Genomic DNA, 7,754 nt, shown 5'->3' with positions numbered 1-7,754 from the left:
TTCACCCTCAATGCTACTGGCAGTGTTGTTTCAGTGCAACCTGTGCATCAAATTTTTGTCTGTTTTAAAATCTAGTAGTCAACCTAGCTAACTTAATCTGGGTAATTTTCACTGTACACTTACCGAAACAAATTGCAAAGTTATGGTCTGAGCGGCCTGCTTAAGAATGTTTTGAGTGGGCTGGCTAAGTCCACAACACGTGTGATGGGAAATTTAAGTAGGCATTACTTAATGATCCTTAATTCATTGTGTGGCAGACCCACTAGCCACCCTGCTGCCTGATTAAGTGACAACTGTTCCACCAAACTCATCTGAGGGGAGGGGCGCAAGACTCTACCCTAGATTGTGGAATGTAAATTCAAAGTGCAGGGAATCAATGGACAGGATTTGAAGAGGAGATGTGATTGTCAATGGAAGGTGTCAAGGACATGGATGCTAACTGAGTGGAATTCTGTGAAATTCTAAGTGAGTTGGAGCTATGACAAAAAGAGTACAGTAGCGCCTCGACATACGAACGACCCCGTTCACGAACAAATCGGTTTACGAACAGGATTGTAGCATAAAATTTTGCTTCAATGTACATACGAAATTCAAGGTACGAATGAAGGTACGAACACAAAAAGCCTGTGTGCGACCACGTGATTTCATTGTTCTGCTTTGCTACGCGCTTGTTGAACGCAAAAGCTCTCAGGCGTGATCTCATTCAGTTCGTCTTTGGCGCGTGTGCTGTGAACAGCCGTCCAAGCATTCTTACACTATCCAAACAATGGGAAAAATTGAATCAGTTCGCGAACTTTTTGGTTCGCGAACCGGATCCCGGAACGGATTAAGTTCGTAAGTCGAGGCGCTACTTATTAGTATAATTAAACATGTAATACAAGCAGAACATACTGCAATAGGTTTATGTTAAAATAAAAGAAAAACATGGAATAAATATCCTGGAACCTATCCATAGTGTGACAGCTGAAAGAACAGTTCTAATTTTAAGATCACCAAGTTTCCTAATCAAAAAGAAAATAATAATAAATAATCCTGATTAGAATTTTATCCAACAGAAATTACTGTCACTCAAAATAATAGGCAAAGTTCACATAAAGTCAACTTAAAGTACAGAAGAAAAATATTCTATACAGTGACTACTCCAGCTTACAAAGTATTCAGGTGTTGAAGGAGTTAAACTGATGTGCACGTTCCAAAAGATTTCTATTACTGACACTGGAGTTTGGCTTAAGATCAGGTATCATGTTTAGTTTAGATCAAATTGATCTTCAGTCATTTGCAATCTCTCAACTTTTAAATTTGATTCTATCCTAGTCCTTTTCAACTACCACACAGTATCAGATTGTCAGTCCAATGGAAGTGCATTGACTCTTGAGGTGGAAGGAACCAGGGATTTGAATTACTTGGAATTGAAGCAGTTTGCTCTGCAGTTTCTTTGAACCAAGATCAGAGACTGGTGTATTCTCAGTCCAAAATAAAATAAATGACTCAAAATATTGAGATTACCTGAACCAGACTTCCTAGCTTTCAATTACCATTATATCAAGGGAAATAAACAGGAAAGCAATGACATGTTAATAGTTGAATAAGGTTTGAAAATAAAAATGGTCTTAATTTAAAATTTTTCTCGGCATCAAATGTGTTGATTAATTAAAGTGAATTATATGCATCTATTTCATTTTTACTCAATAAACTATTAAAGAACTAATTGTTTGCTGATACACACCTGAAATGTTGCTGAAAAAAGGTAAAGCTTTTCATCTTGCACTCATCAGGACATTCATTAGAATACCAAGGTAAAGGTGAACTACTCGCATTTTCTTTTTATCTGTAAAGAGCAGGGTTCTGTGTTTTAACATAGCTGGCTTTCAATTCCCATAAGGTAAAAACAATGACTGCAGATGCTGGAAACCAGATTCTGGATCAGTGGTGCTGGAAGAGCACAACAATTCAGGCAGCATCCGAGGACAGGCAAAATCGACATTTCGGGCAAAAGCCCTTCATCAGGAATAAAGGCAGAGAGCCTGAAGCGTGGAGAGATAAGCTAGAGGAGGGTGGAGGTGGGGATAGAGTAGCATAGAGTACAATAGGTCAGTGGGGGAGGAGATGAAGGTGATAGGTCAGGGAGGAGAGGGTGGAGTGGATAGGTGGAAAAGGAGCTGGGCAGGTCGGACAAGTCCGGACAAATCAAGGGGACAGTGTTGCTGGAGGTTAGAAACTAGGATGAGGTGGGGGAAGGGGAAATGAGGAAGCTGTTGAAGTCCACATTGATGCCCTGGGGTTGAAGTGTTCCGAGGCGGAAGATGAGGCGTTCTTCTTCCATGCGTCTGGTGGTGAGGGAGCGGCGGTGGAGGAGGCCCAGCACCTCCATATCCTCGGCAGAGTGGGAGGGGGAGTTGAAATGTTGGGCCACAGGGCGGTTTGGTTGATTGGTGCGGGTGTCTCGGAGATGTTCCCTAAAGCGCTCTGCTAGGAGGCGCCCAGGCTCCCCAATGTGGAGGAGACCGCATCGGGAGCAACGGATACAATAAATGATATTAGTGGATTTGCAGCCATAAGTCAATCATGCTGCACGTCTGACTGACAAAAATTAATTCAATTTCCAGCATCATCCTTAGCCCATTCCGGATTATTTAGCAATCCAGTCACAAAATTATTTCTGATGTTGGAGACTGTGCCATGAGTTTTGCAAGCATTAGCTGACTGGGTACAGTCAATGCCTTGTGTGTTGTGAACACCTAAAGGGATTTGCTGTTTGATATGATTTGTCATTCTTTGTGATGCACAGCCCACGCACCTAGCATTGAAATTAAAATACTCACATTACTCATATGCATGATCGGCAAAATATCTTTCTGGTTTGATGGGAGCATTCTATAGTGGCAAATACCACTTGGGTTGCTATTACATAGAACAAGAGTGAATCTTTGCTTCATCTGTCACACAAAATTTGAGAAAACTTTTCATTAATCTGAGGTGAATTGGGCAATTTCCAAGACTGCAGAGTGATGGCCTCATGTCCATTTATTAGTTTGCATGAAATAGAGTGAGAAATTATCTGATTAGGATAGCTATTATCCTGCAGGATGTCTTTGATGCGTCCTATTTCGGCATCAAGCTTGCATTGTGGGCAAATGGCTTGGGCCCTATTTGCAAGGTTGACAATAAGATTAATTGTTACAGATTTCTCAATGTAACAGAAAGGAAGCTCATTTGAGACATGTAACAAAATTCTAATATGCAGCTGTGGATTTAAGTATAGCAATGCACCATCTACATATCAGAAACATGCTGGGTGTTGGAGATTAGATATCATTCCATTAAAGGTGTCATGGAACCTAACAAAGATGCTTGTGAAAGCTATGTCCAGAAATGTTCTCATGGCAATACTATCAATGTTTACATACATGATGTCATTAAAATTGAACATAACTGCATGAGTACATAATTTCAATATATATTGATTCATGTAATGGTAGTAGGTCTAGATCACCTGTACATAAAGATGCAGTGCAAATATCTAGAACGAGAATTAGAATTAGGTTTATTGTCATGTGTAGTCAAGTACAGGGATACTGGAGTACTGTAAACAGTGTACAAAGTCGCCATTTCTGGTGCCATCTTAGGTACAAAGATACTTCAGTACAAAATCTTATGTATAAAGTAGAAAAAAAGAAATAAAGTTAGAACTTCAACATTATAGTCCTTATATGATAGAAAAATAAAGACATAAAATTGCATGTCCAACATTACAGTTGTTCTTTAGTGCTTAGCCATGCAGGCCTTACAATGTCCACAAGGGCTCGATCTCTTCCATACTGATCTCTTCTACTACAATGGGTTTCCTCTCCCGGCATGGCTCAATTTCCCCCATGTTCAACATTGCCGCAAATGCTGGGAGACCTCAGGCTGCCTGTGTATGCTGCCACTGCAGATGCTGCAGGACCTCTCTCGGTGCCACGCTGGCTCATTCTCCTCTGCACTGCACAAACACACTCTTTGACAAAGCTCTGGTTAGATCACAGTCAAACATTGTGTCCAATTCTGGTCATTGCAACTCTATGTTCCTTTGAGTGGTGTATTGGTGAATGGGCTAGCAAATCAAATGAGGACACGCAAACAGTATTACTAAAAAATGTCCTGTATGGTCCTCATATAAGGGAAGGAATCCTTTAATGAGTATATAGAAAACTTGGTTAAAACTGGATGTAGCAATTTGCCGAATCACTTGGCCAATTCATGGTGTGCAATTATTGTTATTGCTAAAATAGGGTGTAAAAGAACACTACCTTTTAGCTGACATTACATATGTGAATGCCATGAGCCATGAGGAGAAACTCTATCATATTTATTATATGATAGGCCCAATAGATAGGAGTTTGAACCAGTCATTAAAGTTGGTGAGCATTTTGTTGATACAGTTACAATTGTGAATGATGACTATTTTCATCCTTTAGTTGGGTTGACAGATGTACATCTCTGGATTGCCTTCAATGGTGCCAGATATTCAAGTTGTATGTGGCAGTCGGACAAGCTGTTCATAATCCCAAAGAGTGTTCCTGAAACATACCCAGTCTCCCTCAGAAAGATTGCTGCATGGACAATGAAGGCACCTGTGCCAGCTAGGCTGTCCATCTGGCTCTGGTGCCATTGTGAGAAGATGCTCAATCTGATTGCCCCAGCATGTTAAGACAAAATTTCAACTTTATCTTGATGGTCTCTCAATTCTGCAGCCTCAGCAGTGATCACATTTAATGCTGACATTGCTGAGACAGGAGAGCTCCTGATCCTCTGACCACACTGGCACATCTGGAAGGTGGACCATCAACCTCAATTGGGCAGTGTCTTCAGCAGCAGCTTCATAATTGGCCACCAGCAGTAAAACGCTTCCCAGGGTCCTACTACCCATCCACATGGGTTTAAGTTTCACTTTTAGTGCAGGTAACAGAACTGTTTACTGCTTAGCTACTTTGACACAATTGAGCTTACTCTGGCTGCAGTATAATTTATATATTAATTTAGTTGCTGTACCTTTATGGTTGAATAATATCCTGGGTTCAACGCAGTAGTGTACCAAGCTATCTTTTTTCATCACTGGCACAATAAACATGGCCTAATCACTCACATTTATCAGTTCAAGGACTCCAGCTTTGACCAGGCTCTGTCTCAATCTTTGGTCTGTTTGTATAAGGCACTGACCTAGCCTTGCAATATTTTGCTTAGACTATCATAGGGTCATAGAGATATACAGCACGGAAATAGACCCTTCAGTCCAACTCGCCCATGCCGACCAGATATCCTAAAATAATCTAGTCCCATTTGCCAGCATTTGGCCCATTTCCCTCTAAACCCTTCCTATTCATGTACCCATCCAGGTACCTTTGAAATGTTGTAATTGTACCAGCTTCTTCACTTCCTCTGGCAGCTCATTCCATACAGACACCACCGTCTGTGTGAAAGCATTGTCCCATAGGTCCATTTTATATCTTTCCTTCTCGCCTTAAACCTGTTCCCTCTAGTTTTGGACTCCCCCACCTTGGGAAAAAGATCTTGGCTATTCATCTTACCTCTGCCTGTCAGGATTTTATAACTGTCTACAAGGTCACCCCTCAACCTCCAACACACCAGGGAAAAAACAATTCCAGTATATTCAACCTTTCCCTGTAGCTCAAATGCTCCAACTCCAGCAACATCCTTGTAAACTGTTTCTGCACCCTTTGAAGTTCAATAACATGTTTCCGATAGCAGGGAGACCAGATTGAACGCAGCATTCCAAAGATTCTCATCCTTGATTCTCGACTTGACAGAGGTCTTTTCCATGCTTCCTAGACCTCCACTGAAAACAATTGCACGTTTAGATTTTGTGAGAGAGATCAGTCTCAGAATCCGATAAGCTCAGTTGCATTTGATTTTCTCCAAACATGTTTTTCCCAATATAGCTGTAATATTTCTTTTGGTGACATCTAAGGATAAATCCTAAGACAGACCATATAAGTTAACATTCACATCAATATAACCTCTTAATGGCGCCACGTCACCTGTGCACATTCTTAGTACAGTTTTTGAGGGCTGCAGCATAATTTGGCTCAACTGCTTCTGAAACCCACTCTCAGTTATCAAAGAGACCCCACTCCAGTGTCCACCTCCATTGCTAGTTTGTCATTCAAAGGGAGTGACCCAATCTTGCTTGATGTCACAAGATGGGCTTTTCTCATGTCGTTTTTGCACCACGGAGATTTTCTTATTATTGTTCAGTTTCTATACATTTTCTGCATGAGTTTATTTTTCTTCACATTGTTTTTGATTCTCAAACATACCCATTCAATGTGCCCTGTTTTCAACAGCTTCTGCAAACAGCTTATTTAGACCATCAACTTGCGTGATTTTTTCTGACATCGATGGCAGTTTTGAGTCTGTTAGTGATTGCCCCTCAGCCACCGTTTCGTGACCTTTCTCAGCACCACTTTGTGACCCCTCGTATTCAAGCTTAGCTGTTGGGCTTCCTTGGTTGCTAGTTCAATCGAGACTATTTCCAGCGCTTTATTTAAATCTAGGGTCCTTTCTGTGAGTAATCTTTTCTGGATTTCTTCACAACTTAAACCAAACACCAGCATGACTCTGATGGCATTATTTAAGATGTCTCCAGATTTGCAGAATTCTGCTAACGTCTTTAACATTGCTACAAACTGGGGGATAGATTCACCTTTACGCTCATTGCATTTGTGAAATTTTAGCCTTTCAGCAATCACCAAAGGCATGAGTGAGCAGTCATCCTGTCGAATCCCTATTAATTCTTCGTAAGTTTTGGAACTCAACTTCTGTCATTGTATCAGACTCCACAGGAGATTAGAAATGTTTGCTGCCATAAGACTCAGGAATGCAGGGATGACTGTATCTGCTTCAATTTTGTTAGTTTGAACAAATAACTCTCTTTGTCAGAGTTCCAGCTCTTTGTATTTTTATCATACAGTCGGACAGAGTCAACATTTCCCTCTCTTTTGTATATTTCTTTAAATGGAAAGGGCTTGCATAGCACGATGCACCATGAAGATTTTATCACTACTTTATTTTCTGAAATAACTGCACAGAGATCAGTACCCCATCACCAAGTCACCCATTATTTACATGTGCACATGGTCTCTGACTAGCCAGCTCAAAGCCAGTCCCTAGACTGATGAAACCTTCTGATTCTCCTGTTTCTATCTGTCAGACCGGACTCATCTCATAGTCAATGAGCTCCATCTAGCCCTGGTTCCAATCACTACATCTTCATTTAAAACCAGGTACTCCTGTCGCTCCCTGTTTTTTTTCCTAGTGTATCTCCCTAGCTCAAAATATTTCTGTCTGTATAGGGTCATCATTACTCCATGTTCCTTCAGGGTGGAGAACATGCACAAGCTTCTTTTGAACTGTTGTCCTCTTCCCTGGAATAAATTCCTTGTTTTTTTACTGATGGTACCTGCTTCAGTGCACCAATGAAGTCTTTTGGCTTCTTTTCTACTTTTTTTGAAAGCACTTCCATGATCTACAATTCGGACATAATTTGTTTGGATGAATCATTGGATTCACCTGGTGAATCTCAAAGAAGTTTTTATCCTTTTCACCAGTTTTCTTATTGTATACAATTCAAGAGGATAGGAGACCAAAGTGTTTAAGAACAACAAGAGCTCTATTATACAAGTTGTTTGCTGTACACGACAACAGGCTAGACTTAACTGCTTCCCTCCAAACTGGCCAATGGCATCATAATTACA

This window comes from Chiloscyllium plagiosum, unplaced genomic scaffold, assembly GCF_037043375.1.
Source record: "Chiloscyllium plagiosum isolate Xiang-an unplaced genomic scaffold, Cpla_swu_hap1 HiC_scaffold_17, whole genome shotgun sequence".
In the NCBI taxonomy this organism is placed as follows: domain Eukaryota; kingdom Metazoa; phylum Chordata; class Chondrichthyes; order Orectolobiformes; family Hemiscylliidae; genus Chiloscyllium; species Chiloscyllium plagiosum.
Note: the sequence above shows the minus strand (reverse complement) of the source record.